Below are 24,364 nucleotides of genomic sequence, written 5' to 3' on the forward strand. Positions count from 1 at the left end.
GCTTATAAACAAGAGGGAACACGGAGCATTTAAGAATGAATGACCTTCGCCTGCATCTTAGATCGTGCGATAGAGGCAGAAGTCTAGGAAAGATCGTTTCGACTCTCTTTTATGCCAGTTGATTCGATGAAGAGGACGATTTCGAGATAGTGGGGGTGCGGAGGAAGGCCCCCGGGGGTAGATTCAGGACCGACGTCACCCCCAAGACGGTGGGAGGAGCCTCGGTTATTCTGGAGATGATCCTTGAGGACTTTGAGACAATTCCCCCCGAGTGCAGCGGCCCCATAGAAGAGGATCCATCGGGGGCTAGCTACGACACGAATCCATCTAAGGGTTCGTACGAGACACCGAGACGAGAGGCTCGAGGTTATACGAGATTGGCCTCCTCCAGTTTCCTCACAGGATTGAGAATTTTGTTTAGGCTTGAAATTTCTTAGTGTGAGTGTTACGACGTATTCTAGCCCTTTTGTCTTGGCCTTCAGTCAATCAGGAGTTACTAGCGTACTCATAGCTTATGGACTATGATGGGGAAGACGAGAGGAAGGGACTAGTAGATGGTAGAGATAATAGAAAGGAGATGTTTCATTACACAATTCCCAGAATAGGGATCGGGGATGGGCCGACTATAAGTACACGGGTCCTTTTATTAACACTTCTTATGTTATGTGTGATTATTATTCGGTCCAATTAGGAAAAATAACATCCTTTAGTAAATGAGAAGTTTTGAGGCAAAGCAAAAGCCTAAAGTGAAGTTCACGAAGTCTGGTTTCCAACGCGACAAGCCGGCTGTCGATGCGAGCGTCGGAGTAAGGATATGACCGTTACGAGTCGGGCGGTAGGCCCCGAAGTGGCACCGCCCGAACGCGCCAGGAGGTGGCGCGAACGCGTAGAGGGTGTGAGGCAGCCCGGCGCGAGCGCGCGAGTACTCTGGGTCGGTGCAAACCGACTCTACAGACAAATATAAAGAAGTTACCAGCATTTTCATAAGCCACTATCAAAGTTCCCAAATATTCTGGAATGTTCACAACCTCCGTCGGCTAAATTTTAGCACAAAACACATGAAATTAAATTCGGGTTCGGAAATGTATAGTTGTGATTAAGGTAATAAATCTTGTGATGAATCTTGGCTTGAGACGGCGAATATTAAAGTTATTCTTTATACTAGCCGAAAAAGAATAAAGGTATGAATCTTTCCTTATTAATATTAATTTCGATTTATTACGGAGATAAAGTTATAAAGAGCCGTGTAACAAATTGGTTAGTTGAGTTATTTTGAAACATCGTGTGGGATGTTTTATGGAGCCCATTGGTGTTGATAATGTTGTTGTGATGTTTTTTTTATTATTGTTGTTGTTGGTTGTTGGATTGTGATTTCGGGCTAGGCATATAAACGGGGGGAGATCTTTGCCCGGAATTTAAAATGATTTTTAAACGGAATTAAATTGAAGGCTTAAGATGAGCGTATGACATTGAGCCTAACAATAGTATGAATGGTTTATATGTAGATTCACGAGCTTGGAAGGATAAACGTTGAGTGGCTAAGGAGACCAAAAGGTATGTTAAGGCTAGACCCTTTCTTTCGAAGACATGATTCCTATGTTATGATTCCAGATATTTTGCCATAACGTTCTTACATTCAAAAGTTAGGAGTTCATGATTCTTAAGAGCTTATTACGATACTAAAGATGAGATGTTTTCTATGATGAACATGATGATGATGATTCTAATTCTAGAAATTGCAAAGCCTAGAAATGAATTTTAATGCTATTATGAGATTCTTGGAAACATTTCATGATCTCTCCGACTTTATTCATTATTGTTAACCTCACCTTATATTCTTGATCCTTGGTGAGATATAGTGATAATGATTGCTCCAAAATATAAATCGGAGGTTACGCGACCTTATGTCACTACGATAAAGTTGTAGCTTTTCGTGTATCTCTTTTACATTATGTGTATGTATATGATATTTATGCATTGTACATATATGTCATGCACTATTTTACTACACCGAGCCGCGCTATAGTCGGTCAGGTACGTATTTATTGTGCAACCACTTGATCGTTTGGTATTACACGTCGAGTCCGAAAGGACGGGTAAATTACCTGGGAATACGAGAGCGGGTACGTTACAAGTCACGACGGGGCCGGGTCACCGTTACACATCGAGTCCCCTAAGGGCGGGTACGTTACACAGGAGTCACAAGGGCGGGTACGTTATGATGGTGATACTATTTATATATATATATATATATACAGATATATATATATATACATATATGTATATATATATATATATGTATATGCTTGCATATGATTCTTAAACTCATGCATTATATATCGTATGTTCCTCGACACTAACATACTATATTTATGGATCGGGTTGTCCGTTTCACAACGCTAACATTTATGGATTGGGTTGCACGTTCCGCAACACTAACACTTATATTATATATATATATATATATGTGTGTGTGTGTGTGTGCGCGCGCGCGCGCGCGCTTACTTACATATGATTTCTAAGATTCAAGCATTACATATTGTACGTCCCCGGATTACAAGTTATCTTGGTCTCATGTTATGTTCTACGTTTCTTCTTATGTTATTTTCATGCCTTATATACTCAGTACATTATTCGTACGTGTCCACATGCTTGTGGACGGCGTTCATGCCGAGTTCGGATAGTCGGCCGAAACGGCCGTCGCAGTAGGATTTTCTCTCAGCTACCGTCAGTGCGCTCCACTTGGTCCGAAGCCGCAGTCTTTTGGTATGATATTTTGATTTGTACACATGAGTATAATGAGGCCTTGTCCCGTCCTTTCTACAGTTATATTCTATAAGAGGTTTGTAGACAATTATATGTAGTTAGAAAGATAGATAGCCTTGTCAGCTCTTATTCCATTATACGACATATACAGCAGCCTAGTCGGCTTACAGTGTTATTTTCTGTACATATATGTAAATGATGGTTATGAGTTTTGGACGTGGAGTTTGTTATGTTGATATCACCGATGTGTATAATTCGGTTAAAAGTCATATATGGGCTACCATGTTGTTCAGTGATGTTTCAAGTACAAAGGTAGGATTGCTTGATCAGGAAAGGTCGGGCACTCGTCACGGCTCCTCAGCTGGGGCGTGACACGCGCCTCGAAAACTCGCTCGCGTAGCGACCATATAGCGCCGCCCCCGGCGGTAGCCGCACCTCCCCGACCGTTGTAGCGACCACGACCGGGTTACCATTTTCATTTTTTGTTGTTCATCTCAAGGTATACCACACCTTATACTCCGCCCATGTGGCCTTGGTGGCCCGAGCACAGTGAAATACTCGAGGTTTCGCTTATTGCCTTGAGTTTAGTCTTAAAATTACTTCGTGAGGCACATACGATTCAACGTTCCCTATTCATTCGCAACAAGAACTTGTCGTGTGTGTCTGTTATATTCGCGATGGGTAGACGTGATGCTAGGGGCGGATCCAGGATTTTTATCTAGGGTGTTCGGAAAAAAAAGAAAGCTAAATATAGATGTAATTTTTTACGGGGTGTTCGAAAGTTAATATATGCACATAAATACGAAAATTTACTCTATAAATACACTGTAATTTTTTGCCGAGGGTGTTCGGGTGAACACCCTCGGTTGGCTGTGCATCCGCCACTGCGTGATGCCTTTCACAAAAATCAGATCCTTTGAGTTATTGTCCTTTTCAAATCTCCTCGTGAGATATTCGTCGAGCCATTTCTTTTATAAGCTGCCAGAGTTAACTCCGCGTATGATGATCCTTATTGATAAGACCGGACGGAAGCGATAGTGATTTTCAAAAAAAATGTTAAGCTGAGTGTTACTTCTTTCGCGCCATTCGTTATTCGAGCTGATTTAAATAAATGCCCTCATATTATGGCTGGCGCAGATTTTCCGCAATAAGTTATTCCAAATAAATCGGGGTTTTCTCACCTATTTTACTGACCTAATTTCATACATGGCAGTATATATTTCTTGTTATTGATAAAAGTGATGAATACATTGACCCTTGCAAGTCCGACTGCGAAGCACATTCTTTGTGCCTTTGCCGCCCTCGCCGTTCGAGGATGAACGGTTGTTTAATTGGTATCTGATGTAACGACCCGTTTCGTCGTTACTGTGACTTCCGGGAAATTCGCGACATTGACCCCCTTTAAAACACCTCCAGATCTCCACGCTCTTACATTGCTAACTTGATCGGACTAATCGTGCGAGTCGCATGTAAAATGTCGAATTTGGGCCCGATTATCTTTGCCGTAGCGGATCGCCGCCCGTGTGCGGCGGCAAGCGCCATGGCGTCCGAAACTCCACCGAAGCGGAGATGCAATGTTTCTAAATGATCGTCACAGCGGTGTGATACCGCTGAAGCGGTGACACCACAACGGCCTTGGGACCACCACGGCGGTTGACGGGCAGTTATTTCCGCCACGGCGATTGACGGGCAGTTATTTCCCTAGTTAAAACCCCATTTATTGACTTGACCTAGATTTTATTTTCCCAAGTCACAGCCGCCACTTGGAGATATTTTCAGATCCTTGAGACTAAAATGTTAGGGAGGTAAATTCCTTAAACCCCTCATCTCTTCTCCTTTAATTCCTCCTTTCCTTCTTACACCATTTGTGATTATGACAAAGCTTAAAATGAGGTTTCTTTCCTAAACCTTCTGATTTTCCTAAATGGGTTAAGTTGTTAGAGGCTAGTAATGGCTTATGAGAATTAATTGGGTAAGTTTGACCTAGATTAACCTTGTGTTCCATAAACAAGTGAGATTTGCATAATCAAGAACCTTGGCCTATTAATTTAAGAATGTTGATTTTACCCCTATGACCCGAATGCTTCAAGCTTTGCTTACGTAAATTGTCCATCATTCCTAGACCTCTCGGATCTACAGGCTCCCTATGAAGATGGAAGATGGAATCCAAGTGGATGTCCGCGCTCCTGTTTAGCCTCGAGGTAGGTTACAGCTTCCTTTTCGGTAGACTCCGGTTAGATTTACATATTCGTGTATTAGATGAAATGGAGAATGCATGTATAGGATTTTGGAGTTTGGGATTGATTCTTAGGATGGTACTGTTATGCGATTTGTGTGCTCGTGCTTGTGGCCTGTAGATTCCCTAGGTTCTTGTGTTGGTTTTTTCGAGAGTATTGGTGGACTTTATGTGTGACTTGGAAGGTTAGTTGTTCGGTACTTAGTTACTATGTCCCTTGGATGAGGAGTTCCTGTATGATTCACCTAACATGTCCTGTGTCATTTAATATTGAATCTTATTTGGTATTGCAATGGATAAAATGTACCAAGAACGTGAATGATTCTAGACTGGATGTTTAGCGGTGACCTTATGATTTGAAAGCGTATTTATCATATATTGATGTCGCTAGGCAGTAAAGGAATGAGGTGATATTGTTATGTGACCTGTCCATGTTGGCTAATTGGAGACTATTAATATATCCTGGCTATGATATTGTGGTATCTTACTTGTTGACGTTTGATACGAGGCTAGTGTTCTATCGTGGCTTATTGTGTAGCCTTTTCATGATATTGTTGGTGTGCCATGCGTGCTACTTGTGATATTGATTTGATTATTGACATTGAACTCATACATTTCAAGCATTTTCATCCTTCATGACATACTGTTGATACATTGATGATACTTGAGGAGACACGTAATGAGCTGGGCTCAGTTGGATGAGAGTGACGTGAGGACCGATATCCGATGGTTGTCTCGGAATCGAGGTTGTGCGTAGCGATTGCTGAGGTTTTTGCCGGAATTGTGAGGTAGCTGTATCCAAGGTTGTTGCTGGAGCCGTGAGGTACATGGACTTCGCGGGTCCCCCATGGATTGTGCTACCGAGATGTGGAGATTGCCGTCCGAAGTACATGTGTACACAACATTGCATGGCATTCACATTCCATACATTATTGCATTGCATTGCACTTTGGCTTCTATTGTGATATTCTTATGATGTATTTGTGATATACAGATTCGGACTTAGTATTTGAGACTTGACACAGTTGGACTTAGTTGCTATAATCATAGGCTATGATCTTGAACCATTGTTGTTGATTTTCGTTGGTTTAGTTGTATATTTTGACTTCCTAAAATTAGGTGAATGATGAACATCAATGATGGAATGTCTTTCAGATACTAAGATTGAATTGTGTAATGGTAGTTGACTTGGGATACTGGTGTGAAATTGTCTATTGTATGCTAAGGAGATAAAAGCGATTATAATGTAAGTTAGGCAATAGATTACTAGGGGAGAGTTGGTGAAAGTAAGAATCTTCGCTGTTGCGACGAGCGGTAAGTAATGTGTATTGTTGACTTAGTTTTACCTACCATGCTTATTTGTGAACTCCTTTACTGACATGTTCTTCTAACCATTGTCGGCCTATGATGCTTACCAGTACTAGTGTTGTACTAATACTACTCTTGCTACATCTCGTTTGAGGTGTAGAGTTTTCAGGTTATTGATGTTGGAGTTTCCGGAAGAGTTACGGTGCCTATCTTGAAGGCCTCTATCATTTTCATTCTGAGATGGAGGTTGAGTCTTAAATTTACTGTTGTATTCTGATTCAATCTTCGTCGCTCTTGTACTAGTTTAGACCAGGTCATGGGGAAAACTGAGTCAGTGTATTTATTAATTGTTGTAACCACTTTCGCTAATTGATTTGATTATAATGGTTTGATTTCACCTGTTGATTATAATATTTCTGGACGATTAATGAATCTCGTTCTTTACTTGTAATTATTTTGTTTGGGCAGAGGGTTCGCTTACCGAGGTGGGAATGGTAGGTGCCTGTCCTATCCTAAATTGGGTTATGACATGACTTCATCATAAGATCCATGAGAACTATTCGTCTCGTATTCACTTCTAGAGTAGTACTCTTCACCACCATTTTGTTCGTGATCATATTGACCATTTTCGACTCCATAATCATTTTGGTCTTATCCTCCATCGCCAGAGTCATAACCTCCTATGTTATCGTCACAAGAATCCAAAGCTATAGACGACATGATTTCTTATAACTCCTTTCCCTATGTCTCCTCTTCGTGTACCTACAAAATGAGCAAACAAGGTTAGTAATAAAACTCCTCACCATCGCTCGTGTTTGCACTCGTTTGTGCTTGGCGAGCACCACTCAAATATGCTCACCCTTTTACATTTTACCACTCTAGGGGTATCCCGTAACTCATGAACCACAACTCGAATAAGTCTAAGATAGCACCATGTATTGGTTCAGAATGGAGTTTATGAGACACCAAGAAATGGACTGGTAAAAGCAACGGACAACAGTCAAACAATTCACAACGAATAAAATGAGAAAAGCACAAGAATTAGCACAAAAAAATATGGACTCAAAAACTAACTAACAACCAAATAAGGACAATTACTAGTCTCAATTTGTTTGGAAGATCAAAGAAAAGAAGTTAAAGTTGTCAAAAAGAAAAAATGTGGCAAAATATCCCTCACGTTCAGCTACGTGGGTGACTGAGTGGGTGAGGCCAACTACGTGGGTGAGTTACGTGGGTGAGCTACGTGGCCATGTAGCTTACGTGGGTGATTCTAGAACCTATTTTTTTTGCGTGGGTGAGGCCAGCTACGTGGATGGACACGTGGCCCACTCAGATTTCCCTCTTTTGCACCCAAAAACACCTTTTCCAATTTTTCACTTGGGTTTTTGGATCAAACTCTACTTTTGGCCTTCTTCATCTTCAAAAACATGAAGAACATCAAAAATTGCAAGTCTTTCAATTTCAACTCTAATTGACTCCAACTTTTGGATCTAGCTTCCCCTTAAGATAGAGAACAAAGCCCACTTGCTTGTTCTTCAAACCTTGAAGGTCATCAATGGTGAACTTGACTGAAACTCTTCCAAATAGCTTGAAACTTTGGGTTTTGATAGATTCAGCCACAAGGAACTCAAATCTATCAACCAATTCACTCAAATCACAACAACACGATTTTCTTTTTGGGATATTAAAAATTTTCCAAACATTTCTTAAGCTAAGGATTAAGAATTGTTGGAACAACTCTTTAGCCTAAGTTCTGATACCAAATGATATGATCCGACTTAGGGATACGCGGAATCAAACAAAAAATGTGCAAAAATTAAAGATAGGAAGAAATCAATAAATCAGAATGAAGAAATAGGGGATGAGAATAGATGAAAGAAAGGATTAAGAATAGATGAAAGAAAGGATTAAGACAACTAATTGTTGTGATTAATCAACGTTGAATTAATCCAAGGGAGAAAAGAAACTTAAACTCAGACATTGAAATCTAATCCAAGATTATCCAAGATAGGTTCTAAGTTAAGAGATAAGGGAATCCACCCACTAACCCTAACACCAGCTAACCCTAGCTAAACCTAACTCCGTACAATGAGAAACTACACTCAAAAGAGCTTCTTCATCAAATCCAATCTAAGGAATGAAAATAGGCTAAAGCAAGCTTATATAGTTTTGCCTTTACATGCATAACCACAATTATTTAACTAATAGTCACATCCTGAATTTAACCACCCATGCTTGCAATTGTAGCCACACATCAAACATTTGGGCTTCTTTAAGAGGTAAACTTTGGGCCTTGGACTCTTGGACTCTTCCTCCATGCTATCTTCCATAGCTTGAAGGCCCTCCAATCATTGTCTTCAAGGGCTTCCATTGCGTCATTCTCCACAAACTTGGCTTGTAAGCCTTTGAAGTCCTTGGCTCGACTTCTAATACAAGACCTTGGAGCAATCGATCCATCTGATATCATATCAAATCGTTCTCTGTCAAATGCTTCATTGGCAAAGTTACTACTTTCTCAACGTCAGCTAGTAATATTGATTTAGAGTTCGATACAAATGTATTTTGGAAAAAATTGACTTGAAACTTTAATTATAATCGTAATAATTCTTGAGACAAAGAAACTACTTTTGAAGTCATGAATCAAGAGTATACTAGTAAGTTTATTTTTTTTACCAATATTAGACTTTCGTCAATTGTACTTTATTTATTTCCGCTATCAGCAAACATAAGAAAACTCCTAAAAATCCCTAGAGTTCAAATTAATAAAGGTTTGAACTACATGAATTTTTCTTAAAGTTCGAACTTCACATTTTAAACTTCAAGAATAATTCATGGAGTTTGAACTTCAAACTCCAATAAAAGTTCCTGGAGTATCTCATTGTTTTAACTATGAAGTTTTTGTTAAAATTTATTCTCCAATTAAAGCATTGAATATTTAAAGATGTTGATTAAAAGTTAATTAGTGGTCTATCGGAAACAACCTCTCTGCCCCACAAAGATAGGGTAAGGTCTGCATACATCCTATCCTCCCTAGACTCCGGTTGTGGGATTGCACTAGTATATTGTTGTTGTAGTAGTGGTCTAAAAGTGATTATTTAATAATTTCTCCACTTTGATAAGATATTTCAGTTTAAATTAATGTTTCCAATTATTTATTTTCTTGATTTGTAAAATATATCACACTAAAATATACTTATAAGTATTGTTATACTAAATCTAATCAAGTGTATATATCTAACCTAATGTAAAAAATATCATTAAACCATTCAACAATTTATACATAATATGTGATTTAAATTTTTATGTTTCTTTATATCCACTTGCATCAAATTATTTTTATCTACTAATTAAAAAGAATAATGTAAAACGAGTATATTTCTATTATTGATCTAATTATATATAAAAAAACAAATATCTAATGAGAATAGAAAAAGACAACTTTATTGTTTATCTTTGAGTCGTTTAAACACAAACAACCACTAAAATGACTTTGGGTTTGGTGTAAAATACTTCAGTGTAAATTAAGAAAATTGTGTGACGAAAAATTATGAAAGAGTAATTTGTTGGGCTGGGGAAAGTGTAATGAGGGACTTTAACCTCATCACACCCTCTCTCATATACAGGAAATTTAGAAACCTATTTTCCCTTTCTGATATACTTTAGGACTACGCGAAAATTAACCTTAATTTTCCTTTTCTAGACTTTGTAGGATTAACCGTACTTTTCTTTTTCCTATATATTTTAGGACGACATAAATTAACCTTACTTTTTCCTACACAATGTAGGAGAGTGGGTGAGCTTGTCCGCTAAGATATATATTTTGTAATTTATTACCGTTTTAACTCTTTCTTCAAGGAATGGAAATATTAGTTCACGTTTGGGAATAAAAATAAGACTTTTATGTCACGAACCATTTCGCGGATCATTATGGCACCTACACTGTCCCCCCAGTTAGGCGAACCATCCCCAAAATCATTTGATTACTTTAAAAGAACGCGAAAGTAAATACAAAAGTTATACTAAATGGTCTTGCATATATATATATAAGTGCGGAAGGTACTTAACAATTACAACCCAAAACCTAGTCTTAACTTTTACAAGAGGTTCTAATGATTATTACAATATCTGAATTACTAAAATACAAGTCTCAAAGTACTGAAATAGAATACTGTCTCTAGAACAGGAAATAGACAGAATAACATAAGCAGAGATCCAGGGCTGCAGTTCCGACTAGTAGCTCACCCTAACGTCTCTAATGGATAATCTCGGGATTAGTCACGAGGTCTCGAACTGGAATCGGGATCAAACTCTGCACTCAACGAAAGTGCAGCAAGAGAAGTATGAGCACAACACTAGTACTCGTAGGCATCATAGGCCGAAGATGATTAGATAACGCATATAAAATATAGAAATTAACAGGTAAGCAGATAAGACAAACAACTACAGTCACGAAATCAAAACTTCATGTAAAAGTTCGTAAAAGAGTATTTAAATCACTGACTAAATAGCCATGAGTGGATGAATGAATGTAATACAATGCTCTGGCCAACTCTATATTCCCGTAAACACACGCTAAGGGCAATGCCTCATAGTCATGGCCCATGGGGGACCCACGAAGTCCATGTACCACTGTCGCTCTCCGGTAAAGATCTCAGAGGCTATAAATCACTCTCGCTCTCCGGCAAAGACCTCAGAGGCTATAAATCACCCGCTCTCTGACAAATACCTCCGAGGATATCACTTACGTTTCCATCATATCAATCATATATGAAGTATGGAAGACATGTCATGCATGGAGTCAATTTCAACAAGATCGCAAATCATAGAATCGATAGATATATGCCATGAATATTGATCACAACTCAAGTCATTAATATTATCCTTCCTTTTTCATGAGATAAATGAGATACTAAGTGATAAGGATAGATTCAGTCAATAATCACAAATATTAGTAAACATGGCAACAAGCCCACATAACAATATCCATACCAAACCAGTGGATTCATTACCACAACCATGCCGAAAGGCCTATCATGCTTTCCCCGTCAAAATCTACAAAGTACATACGAGTCTTTAATGGGAGTCTAAAAAGATAAGCCATAACCTACCTCGAAGGCCGAACAGGTACCACGAACCTCAAGCCAACACCTTTCCCTTTCGGAAAGCTTTAGAATGATCAAAGTCTATCAAATACGTATTCTATGTTAGTATACAATTCTATGGGCAACCGTATTGCTATACTTCTAACGGAACCCGAAAATGCAACCCAAAAAATGACCACGGACCCACAAGGGTGAACACAGGATGAACACCTGCTAAACCTGGTGGCAATGCCAACTCGTAGGCTACCTCACTGACACGCTGAAGAATCTCAAAAGGACCAATTAACCTCGGGCTTAGCTTTCCCTTCTTTCCAAATCTCATTGCACCCGCCATGGGCGACACCTTCAATAGAACCTGATCACCAACCATGAACTCCAGATCGTGAACCTTTCGATCCACATTTTCATTTTGTCTACTTTGAGCCGCAAGGAGCTTCTCTTGAATCAACTTCACCTTATCTAATGACTCTCTCAACAAGTCAGTACCCCAAGGTCTCACCTCGAATGCATCGAACAAACCAATCAGAGAACGACATCTCCTACCATACAAGGCCTCAAATGGAGCCATGTTAATACTCCAGTAATAACTGTTGTTTTTAGCGAACTCTACCAAGGGAAAGAACTGGTCCTAATAAGCACCAAAATCAATCAGCAAAGCCCGCAACATATCTTCTAATACCTGAATGGTCCTCTCAGCCTGACCATCTACTAGTGAAATGCGGTATTAAGATCCAACTGAGTCCCCAATTCCTTCTGCAAAGTCCTCCAGAAATGGGAGTTGAGCTGAGTGCCTCCGTCTGAAATGATAGAAATGGGCAACCCATGCAACCAAACAATCTCCCTAATGTAGATCTTTGCCAACTTCTCCGAATTATAGGTAGTCTGAACCGGATTGAAGTGCATGGACTTGGTCAAACTATCCACGATAACCCAAATAGCATCAAACTTGCGCAAAGTCTTTGGGTGTCTGAACCGGATTGAAGTGCATGGACTTGGTCAAACTATCCACGATAACCCAAATAGCATCAAACTTGCGCAAAGTCTTTGGTAGACCTACCACGAAATCCATAGCTATCCTCTCCTACTTCCACTCTGGAATGGGGATCCTCTGAGTCATACTACCCGGTCTCAGATGTTCATACTTAACCTACTGGTAATTTAAACACCGGATATGAACTCTACTATATCTCTCATTATCTTACCCTACCAATAATGCTGCCTGAAGTCATGATGCATCTTTGTAGCACCATGATTGATGGAATACCTGGAACTGTGAGCCTCCTCTATAATCAGCCAAATCAAACCAACCACACGAGGAACGCAAACGCGCCCCTTTATCCTTAAAACCCGCTTATCATCTAGAATCGCTTCCTTGGCTTCCCTTCGCAACACCTTGTCTCGAATCTTGCACAATTTCATATCTTCAAATTGTTGTGCCTTAATTTGCTCCAAGAGAGACTACCTCACCTCAACACAAGCGTAATCTTGTCCGGTTCTGAGATATCAAGCCTCACCATACTATTAGCCAAAGACTGGACCTCTATAGCCAAGGGACGCTCCTCAATAATCAAACGCGCCAAGCTACCCATACTCACTGCCTTCCGGCTCAACGCATCCGCTGCCATATTAGCCTTGCTTGGATGATAAAGAATGTTAATGTCATAATCCTTGAGCAACTCCATCCATCTGCGATGCCTCAAATTTAGATCCCGCCGTTGAACACGTATTGAAGATTACGATGATCCGTGAACACCTCACAATAAACTCCATAGAGGTAATGCCTCCAAATCTTAAAAGCAAAAACTACCGCCGCCAACTCTAAGTCATGAGTGGGGTAGTTCTTCTCATGCACTTTTAACTGCCTCGAAGCATATGCTATCACTTTGCCTTCTTGCATCAATACATAACCCAAATCAATCCATGAAGCATCATAATAAACCGTAAAATTCTTTCCCTTCACTAGTAAGGCCAAAATCAGAGCCAGAGTCTATAAAGCCTTGGGCTTTTGAAAAATCTCCTCACACTCGTCAGACCACTGAAAATCCACATTCTTCTGAGTCAACTGAGTCAAATGGGAAGCAATAGATTAGAACCCTTCATGAACCATCGAAAAAACTCGCAAAACTCACAAAGCTCGGAATCTCTGTTAATGAAGTTAGCCTAGGTCAATCTCTAATTGCCTCGATCTTTTTGGTATCTACCATGATGCCATCCGTAGACACTACATGTCCCAAGAATGCTATCGAGCTAAGCCAGAACTCGCACTTCAAAAATTTAGCATATAACTTCTTCTCTTTCAACAAGCCAAGCACAATCCTCAAATGCTTCTCATGATCCTCCTTGCTACGAGAATAGACTAAAATGTCATCGATGAAGATAATCACAAAGGAGTCCAAATAGGGCTTGAAAACTCCATTAATTAAATCCATAAAAATTGCAGGGGCATTGGTAAGCCCAAAAGACATGACCAAGAATGTCACGCCCCGACCTCGGGCTCGGACGTAACACGGCATCATGTGACCGACGAACAACCGCCGAATCAACATGTGATATCAAAACATACCGAATGTGGAAACAACTAAACACATCCGATATACTAAAAGTCCGACCGAAATCATAAGCGAAAAACTTAGACAATCTAAAATATTCGAGCCAAATGGCTTTCGAACAATGCGGCCAACAAGCTAACATATGGGGTAAGTTCTTCTCTAATGAATACAACTAGAAAGCCAAGCGATATAATCCTCAAGGGGCCGATACGAACACTTCTCTTTGATCGTCCTTCTTGCGTTACCTCGCATCGCGAGATGCAAGCCCCCAAAATAGAGGCGGGACATCGATGAAAGATGTAAAGCAACCGAAACCGAATCGTCGATAATCAGAATCGTAATAGCAAAGTGAAGCAGTAGATATGAATAATCTCGAATCTCCATTATCTATGTTTATATATACGGGGCCCGGCCCAATAATAAATGCACGCTATCGGCCTAGTAGTCAAGTCGGGCATCGCCATGTATACGTATACACAAACGCGCCGTGCCCTCGGGCAAAATCACATATGTATAATTATGGTTAATTAATAACCGAGACCATAACAACAATGAACAATGTAACCGAAATAGAATGGGAATTGAAAACACCTCCGATCGTTTCGAGCATATTGAATTTCTAGTCGTGGTAACAATACATGAGTCTATAAAGATCCTCCGAGTTCATGATATTCAAATTGTCAACCATGAACGAATTCCCGTAACTACAACCCTAAAAGATAAAGTCTACAACATATCATGAAACTAGGGCTAAATCAGCCGATCAAATTACCGACAAATGAAGAATGAGGCGTAGGGAGAATCATGAACATTCCTTAACGTAGATAGTTAGCCTCACATACCTTAACTCGGCCTTTGAGCGTAATACAATGTTCGTCACCCCTTTCAACTTTGATCTATATCAATACAAGTCAAAGAGATTCTATATTAGCAATAATATTCATGCTTTGGTCATCTAAGCATTTTATCAAACCTGGGCATGCTCCATAACCTTCATTAATGGTGTTTTCTTCACCCAATCCCCATTCTATTATAGCTGATTCTACAATCTCAATTAGGTGTAATTAACATCGTTCTCCATCACCCATATGATTATAACAATCTCAAGTCAACAATCCAAAACCCTACTATAGTTCGTGTAATTCTCTTTACTAAACCCATTTACTATTCTTCCAAGTTAACTCATCAATTCACTATTATGAAATTAGAGTGCTACCTTTTTGACGTTGATCCTCTTGAAAGTGGTTTCCACATCCAACAATAATGTTCCAATCACAACTCTATGGATTAGAAGTATTATGGTTTACTTTAGGGACTTGAATTATCTAGAATCATGATAAAACTTACCTTGGAGGGTTCTTGAGGCTTGGGACTTGTTCCCTCGACTTTAGGGTGATTTTTTGTGACTAGGGATGTTAGGGAAATAAACCCCAAGCTTAAATATAACTTAAAACGCACTTTTGACCCGAAATCGACCGTTTCGCGATGATTGGATGCGGGTGAATCGCGCAACACGTGTAACTAGTTGCGCGATCGGCCCATACATCGCACGCGCTCCTCACGCCCGCCCCGAGAAGCGCGTGTGTTGGTTTTGTACAAAGTGTCGGTAAAATAGGCATAACTTCTTGTACATAGCTCTATTCAAGGCTCATAATATACCGTTGGAAAGCTATTTCAAAGGGATACAACTTTCATGTTTTAAGTTTCTCAAATTCCCAACGGATTTTCACCAAATTTGAAAGGTATCAAAAACTTAGCCGATTCTATAGACTTTTAAACGCCTTACTATTAGCCATATTGAGACGATCATATCTCCTTGCTCTCCGATCTCTCGATTGTCTGGTCACTTATCTTTAGAAAGCTATTTTTACGTACTACAACTTTCATTGGGGGTACTTTACCAAATTCCCAACTAATCAAGGAGTTATCACTCGAAGTAGACTGTCAACCATTTTCGCAAAACGTTCAAACCTTCAATTTTTCCACTAAAACTCTAATGATATGAGTCTAACCTTAGTTCTAAGATACGGGGTGTTACAAAGAGCTCATAGTAACCATAGTGGGTCCTGAAAGTCGTCTTCAGAATATCCTCCGCACTAATCTTCAACTGATGATACCCTAATCTTAAGTCGATCTTGGAAAAGATCGACGCACCATGAAGATGACTGAACAAGTCATCAATGGGGGGTATTGGATACTTGTTCTTGATTATAACCTTGTTCAACTAACGATAGTTCATACACATCCGCACGGTACCATTTTTATTCTTCACGAAAAGAATGGGAGCACCCGAAGGGGAAACACTAGTGTCGACATCAGCTATACTAATGCATATATGAGTTTTGATGATTACAAACGGGCAAACAATGATTGACAAATGATCACAGTGATTGGTACCATGAAGAACACAAACTAGGTCTAGATACATATGAGAATATGCAAGAATAATTGAACGAGCTAGACATCTGGATGAAGGAAGCAGAAGTTTCAAACACAAAGTGCAATGTCTAAATGAGAAAGAATTCGATGCACATGGAACTAGTAACAAAGACCTGATCGATCGCAGGAGACAATTGCAAGCTATGCACATGAATCAGGTCTGGTAACATGTTCCATCAGATAAAGACAAGCAGACAAGCATAGAGAAAGAAGTGACCCAGTCTACAGAGATGTTCAATATGCAACACAAATGATTTAATAAATAAGACAATTGAACAAGGCAGCAAAGGGAGAATATATGACTCAGCGAAAGAAGTTGTTCATTGAAGAAATAGAACAAGTATGCAAAACAAGTTCTAGACCAAAGAGTCATCATATGCAGAAGGAGGAATGATCACAGGTCATCAGGTGTAGTGGATGAATGACCTAGAAGCGAAGACATTATATGAAGAAGAGCTTAAAGTGATCAAAGGTGAAGTTGACCAGTTGCAGACATAGAGCTTACAGTTATATGAAATTAGTCTGTCAACATGTTCTAGCCAAGATCTCAGAAGCAGTTCAACGGCAGATGAAGAATGAAAGAGATTGGTGGAACAAGTACAAGAGCATGTTCTATCTCAGACAATGCAGAGATTCAGAGGTAGATGAACCAAGTGGATGAAACAGGTTCGTGAACATGTTTATGGAAAGAACTTGGCGGTCAAGTATGAAAGATTCCTTTCCATATTTGTAGGGATTAGTAAGCCTTCTACAAGGAAAAGAAGCCAACTCAACAAGGAGAGAATCCAAGTACAACACAAACCCTACGTGCGTGTCGTTGACCGACTAGGAAAGGGTTTTGTGATCAACCGACCTGCAGAGCATAATGTTATAAATACCCAGGTCTTTCCAAGAAGAAGTTTGCGCACCCATAATGAGAGAATTCAAAATATTGAGCGAAGAAGTTATATCCAAGAATATTCAAAAATCCGGGGTTGCGCCCCTAGTGCAAGAAGAGGGATTGAAGGAGTTGTTCTACTGAATAATGTTTTTCAGTTCTTAAGTCTAGAATCTTGTATTAGGTTTGGTTTATCAAATGTATCTTTATCAGCTTATTTAGAGAAGTATAAAAAGTAGACACAAAACATTGTAACTTCAAGTAGGAGTTTACTACTTGAAGATAGCTTGCTAGTCAGAGGCTAGGTAGCAATGTTGTTAGAGGGATTAGGTTGCAGAGTGTGTAACTTAATCTGCAGTTGGCTCAGTGAAGTGAAGTTGTTGGGGAAATCCTACAGGTCTGTAGGTCGTGGTTTTTTATCAACTTTTGAGTCGGGTGGTTTCCACTAAAATATCGTGTGTCCTTTACTTACCTGCAGTTTTATTCCGCAAAGACGATAGCATTGAACAGGTATAGTAACGTGTTCCAACCTATAAGGTATAATTGGATACGCATAGGATAGGCAGTAGGTCGTGCAACCTAACAAGTAGTATTAGAGCGGGTTCTCCTTGTAAAGGTTAACACCTTGGGAGAAGATTATGATAAATTATGCACCAACTACTGGACATAGTAAGGGACAATAAACTGGAAGACCTCCATTGCTCAATGGAAAATACTATCAACGGTGGAAAGCTCGAATGAAGGACTAACTATAGGCAGAAGATCACGAGTTAAGGAGTAGGGTCATTGAGGGAACTAAATATCCCACAAAGAAAGGAGAAACAAATAGAAGCAAGGAAACCACCAAGGGTATAATAGCAACCTGGGGATCTGAAGACTCTGAGAATGATGCAGACCACACTGCTCTCATTATTGTTGATCATTCAGGATCATACACTGAGTATTATATTAATGTCAGAGAAGCAGCAGAGCAAGCTAGAATGATAGATGAATAGTGCTTGCTCAAGACATAAAAAGAAGTTGCAGCGATAATTCTGCTCACTCTCAGAACAAAGGAAAAGTAGAATACTGCAAAAAAAAGTTATCAAAAGAGAAGGCAATTAGACAGGGGAAACTTTGCGGGGAACAGGTAGGTAAACCTGGTTCACCGAAGGAGGGTTAAGCCAATGAAGAATGAACAGGTGATAAGAAAGACAAGGGTTGAAAAAGGGAAGAAAGCAGCCATCCAAAAAAGCACAAAGGATGGTTATCAAGATTGTGGATACTCATGCAACCATGAAACAGGTTCATGTTGACACCTAATTTTTTACCTCTGATAACTTTTATTTAATTATTCGGAGTCCATGAACTGCAGAAGAAGTAGAATAGAGAATATGCATTTCATAAATTAAAAGTAATTTTACAAAATTGTCCCGGTGACATTTTACCATTGCATTTGGCGAAACACCGACTAGAGAACAACCGCATATCATTTTTACATTTTTCGTATATTTTCAAGAAATACAAGAATGTTTATTTATTTTTCTCAAAGGAGCAATTAATTACAAGATATTTAAGCAATTACAACTCATCATTAAGTATTCTACTCCGACAACGTCAAGAGACTCAAATTACTTGAGTACAACGATAAGTGCATTTCAATTTTATTAAATTAAGCGTCTAAATTAGAGTTTCACTATTTTTGGGGAGTTTGCTTAGTTTTAATTAAAGCAATTGGAACTAAATGAAAGAACTTTTATTTTATAATTGTAGTCCTTAAAATTATCCCAAATTACCGTGTCTATACAACGTATATACAAGTTTGGCTGGGTCCAGCCCGATAAGGCCAACCCATCCCACATAACATTACATATGTATACGTTGCCATTTAGCCCAAATGACCCCTTAAGGGGTATTCTCACATTCAGCTAGGGTTTCTAATACCCTAGCTGCTCCGCCATTATTTCCCTCCTCTCTCTCCTCATCACAGCAGCCAAATTTGGCAAAACCACAGAGCCACCAGTCTTGTGACAGACCTGGTGTGGCCTTTTGTGGCAACGCATTAATGAGGCCGTCCTTGATCGGTCCTCTCTATACCAAACACCGCCCAAACAAGGTATAACCCTCTCCTTTTGCAGTTTTCTTTGATTTTCTCGATCAACCTTTTGAGAAATCTTAATGATTTTTATTGCTTTGTGAGTTCAAATACTCGACCCTCATTGGTCGAAGCCTAATCGATCCGAATCGAGTGAGAATAGACCAAATCGAGTCCTTTATTTTTTCTATAGGTTAATCTCAACCGTTTGATGTAGAATCAAATGAATTTGTCAAAAAGTTTCTCAAAGTCCCACATCAATGGGAACTAGGGTTTTTTATTTTTGGGGGTTCTATAAATAAGAACCCCATTTCATTGAAAAAAAAAGAGAGAAAAGCTTTTGAACAGCCACATATGCAAAAGCCTGATTTTGAGCACTAAACTCAAACTAAGGCCATTAGTAAAAAACATTTGGGCTTAACTTTTAAAAGGTTGAGTCTTCTAGTTCTAAAGTTATTTTCCTTTTCTATTTGTGTGGCCGAGCTCTTGATTTGGGAAGCCTAAAGGCTTCAAGTTCAAGCTTGAACTAGGCTGCAGATCTAAAAGGTAATTACTTATCATTTTGTTGCCTTTCTTTTAATATCTGTCAATTTGAATGTTAGTTTAGTTTAGTTGTGTTTCGAGTTCAGTTTCAATGTAGTGTTAGTGATAGTTTGTTAATTTTTATACTATTTGCTTAATTTTTATACTACTTAGTCTAGATACTTGTTTGTTTGTGCAATGCTTTGTTTAATTGAAGCTGTGTTAAGGATTTAGTGGCTTAATGGTCTTATATGGGTTAGTTTGCTGTTTAACTTTGATGACTTAGTTTAAGGCATGACCTGTTGATGGTTAACTTGTTTCTGTTTAGTGATGATCCTTAGTCTTCTGCTCACATAGAAGTAAGATAGATATGAAGTAGTTAAAGGGCTTTCCAGGTTTACGTCCAAGACTAAAAAATGAAAAGTTTAAAGGTTAAGTTTGGTTCTGGTCATCAAAGCATATTGAAAAGAGTCTGTTAATTTACAAAACGAGAGTATAAGGACTTAATATCATTTCTTCAATTCCAGTTCCTAAATGAAATCACATAGGCTCTTAATGACTTAAAACAGGGATGTTTAATAGCTTAAGAGGTGAACTAGTGTGATTGCTTTGAAATTTTCAATGCCCAAGTCTTTGTCAGGGTTGGTTATCCTGGATATGTATGTGTTAGTAAAGATGTCTTGGTATTGCTGGTCCCTCCAACTTTTTCTTTTTTCTCTCTGGAACCTTGTTCATGTTGCAAAACTTCTAAAAGATTTGTTTAGCCTAAAAAATGGGACGAACATGTCTGTTTGAACTGTTATAATCAAAAGAGGCTTGCAGTAATTTTGAGACTAAAGTCTTGTGTAAAGTTGATTAAAAACCAATCTGTATTAATGCTGATCAAGTATTAGACAGAGTTTGGTTCAATGATCGTGTTTATAAAGTCACAAGTGTTTAAGGTCAAGCTATGAACCACTTGGCCTAAGAGAAGCCTTTTAACGACACCTCAAAAGAGGATTTAGAAGGACCAAATCCCACTTGGCTCATAGTATCTCTCCTCCAAATAAGGGGTGTCATGGCATGCTCTAAAACATGCTCTATAAGTCCATGGGGTGTGTGATTTCCCTATGAATGCACTTGACTCTTCATTTGTGATTTCCCTGTGAATGCACTTGACTCTTCATCCTCATCATTGGACCAAAAGGGTGAAATGAAATTGACCTGTTAAGTGTCCAGACAAGCTATTACGGTTTAAAGAGGAAACTGTCCACTTGATGTTACTGGTCTTTTTTCCTAAAAAATAAAAAAAAATTAAAAAAATAAAGAATGAATCAAGTTGAAGTCTTAGCAGTATTACTTTGGAAATAAATGTTGAACCAGTGGAGTCATAGGGCCTTTTTGAATTCTTTTGTGTTATTCCTTCCTTCTTAAGGATCTGTTGAAGTTTAAAAGGCACATATTGCACTTCATTTCAGCTATGGCACATATGGGTTATGTGTTCTTGTCTGTATGTTTCCTTTTATCTGATGAATCTGGCTGAAAGAGATATAATTTAATCATTTTGGGCCAAAACCCACTAGAAAATACGCTGCTTTGGGCCATGACCCTATTTAATTTTAAAAGGAGGAAAAGTGATTTTGGGCTCAAGCCCTCTTAAAAGACAAAACAATCATTTTCATATAAATACACGGATTCATAACAATAAAAATTGAGTCATTTTATGAGAACGAATTTGTTCAAATAAGTGAAATACATTTGTAAATATGAAGTTTAAGATAAGGCATTCTAACGTATTATACGGACGGATCCGAGACAAAGTGTGTAATTTAAAAGGGGAAATAAATATACTTATATACATTACCAAAAATCAAAAACACTTTAATCATTTTATAATTAAAAAGTACATTATCCTTATATGTAGAAGGCGCCTATTGTTACCCGGATATCCTAAATCCGAACCTAAACTACCCTATATATAAGGGGAATATATTCAAATCGTTTTTCAAAGCAAATGATATGCAATCAAATGACTATATTTTATAAAGCGGAAAATAAACACTAAATAAGCAGTTTAAACAAATAATCACACACTGAAATTCGAAGGTCAACCGTATAGTACGGATCCTTAATGCTGGGGTGCCTAACACCTTCCCTAGGGGATCACCAGAACCCTTACCTAGAACTCTGGATTACGAAGGCTTTTTTCACAGTATTTGAATAAACCCTTAAAATTGGTTTTCCTAATTTCCTAAAAATTAGGTGGCGACTCTTTTTCAAAACAAGTCGGAAAGAGCACCAACAAGTTTTTAGTAGCTTTCTGAGCGCTAACCCCGCCCACAAAATGCGAACCGTAATAGATGGCGACTCCGCTGGGGACTCAAAGGTTCTAACCATAAGGATTCCAGTATAATGTGAATTTATTTGCTTAAGCTGTTTATGTGTTTACTTTTCCGCAAATATAAACTGTCATTGCATGCATATAATAACTCCGCCACTCCTGGCATTTATTTTACACTTTGTTTCAAAGACCGACTTTGTGGAGTACACTGTCGTTCCTTCACCTAAAACCCAAATATTTCTTTTGGAATCGTTATGAGGCGGGGTTGGTTCGCGGTTGTCCAACAGCCCTAACGGTTTAGCCCCAGTTGTCCGCTCGGGTGCCAGGTCATTTTCAAATGCCCACTTTAGTGATAACTAAGATAGAGCGAAGCCAAATCCCTACCGAAATAGAGCATTCATACCTAGACGAGCCTTGGATATCTCAGACCTACCTAAGGCTCATTAAGAAGACTACCCTGTGTTCGGACGGTCTATGACCTAAAGACATCGCGTCTTATTTACTTGCTATGTGGAAACATGCTTGTGCCTATGTGTTGAACCATTGGCCCTATGGGAAGCGGGAATCTTAACGGTGTTTTATTTTGTAGATGGAAAGAAGGATCCTATTTGACATCGTCATCACAACTTCAGATTTGCTCAGAACTTGGTGGGAATGGTTGGGAGATGCTTACCATAGGACTATTGGTTGCACCATGGGTCATTTACCCTCAATCATGACTATGAAGGGTCGCCCGGATCTAACAGAAGTGTTAGCCGGGTATTGGGACGACAAGGAAATGTTGTTCCGCTTTGGAGACATTGAGATGACACCGATCCTAGAAGAGATTAGGGATGCTATCGACAGGATTGGAACCCGTCTGAGGAGAAGACATAAGCCGGACCATAACCTGCTATTTCCCCAAAAGCCATCTATTGGCCAGATCATAAATTACCTTGCCTTAACCGAGGCACCATGGGCATATGGGCCCACAATAGCCTTCAGAGACTTATAACGAAGATTCGTATGCTACGGGGTTTACTTTGTTCTAAAGGTACTTTAAGAGTTGAGAAGAGTGGGAAGCCGCTAGGCCTTTAGCATTTGCCATCGCCTTATTGGGTACCATGGTGTTCCCAAAAAATGAGTCGCTAGCTATAGACACCTGAGTGATCCACCTAGCTCAGGCTATTTTCTACGACGTGACCAAAGATCAGGAGACTAGGTATTTCGATCTAGCCCCTATCATCTTGGCATACATGTTCCGAGCCTTAGATAAATGCCGGAACCACTTCCGATACTTCCAAGGGTGTAGTATGTTCCTGCAATGGTGGATTATCAAACACCTCAACATAGCAAAAGAGGTTCGGGGTTTGAATCGATAAAACAGGATAGATCGCCTTACAAGCTACTGTCCAGATCTCGGATATATGTCCAAAAATGGTTGGGCTAGCTTCTTCGCTGATTGCTTGAGGATCGGATCTAATTGATGTTTCCTGAATTTATATCCGAGACCATAGTAGTTCGAGGCAAGAATTGCCCATTTGTACCATTGGTTGGAGTCCGAGGAATCCGCCCCTACTATTTTTCTCGAGTTCTGAGACAGTTTGGGAGAAGGCAAGTAATACCCCAAGTAGGGAACCCCGAACAGTTCATCATCGAGCACACAGAACAGAAAATCAAGAATGCTGGAGTAATTCTCAGAGAGTGGAACGGTCGTGTGAAATGGGGTCCAGACACCTTAGCCACACCCAGGCTACCATGACTGGCTGCAAGGTCATTTGGTCGGCGCACATATCCCGGGGCCCATACTTCATCATGATGTCGCAAACAGATCCACACAGACCGAAGTCAGAAACGGGTTGATTCGAGAGGAGGATAGCCTGAAGGAGTGTTTGGAGGGTACGGATGAGTGTTTGGCTAAAATTCTGGAGGAGTCAGACCCCGTGATAGTTAGAATGGAGCTGTATCAGACACGTCTCCACATTCAGACCGCCCTTCGAAGGGCCAAAAAGGCTAAACGTCGATAGAGGAGATCAAGCTTCCTTTTATTATTTTACATCTTTATCATCTTTTGTATCCTTCGGGGGAAGAAATTATTATTATTATTATTATTATTATTATTATTATTATTATTATTATTATTATTATTATTATTATTATTATTATTATTATTATTATTATTATTATTATTA

Source organism: Lycium ferocissimum, chromosome 7 (assembly GCF_029784015.1).
Source record: "Lycium ferocissimum isolate CSIRO_LF1 chromosome 7, AGI_CSIRO_Lferr_CH_V1, whole genome shotgun sequence".
Classification (NCBI taxonomy): domain Eukaryota; kingdom Viridiplantae; phylum Streptophyta; class Magnoliopsida; order Solanales; family Solanaceae; genus Lycium; species Lycium ferocissimum.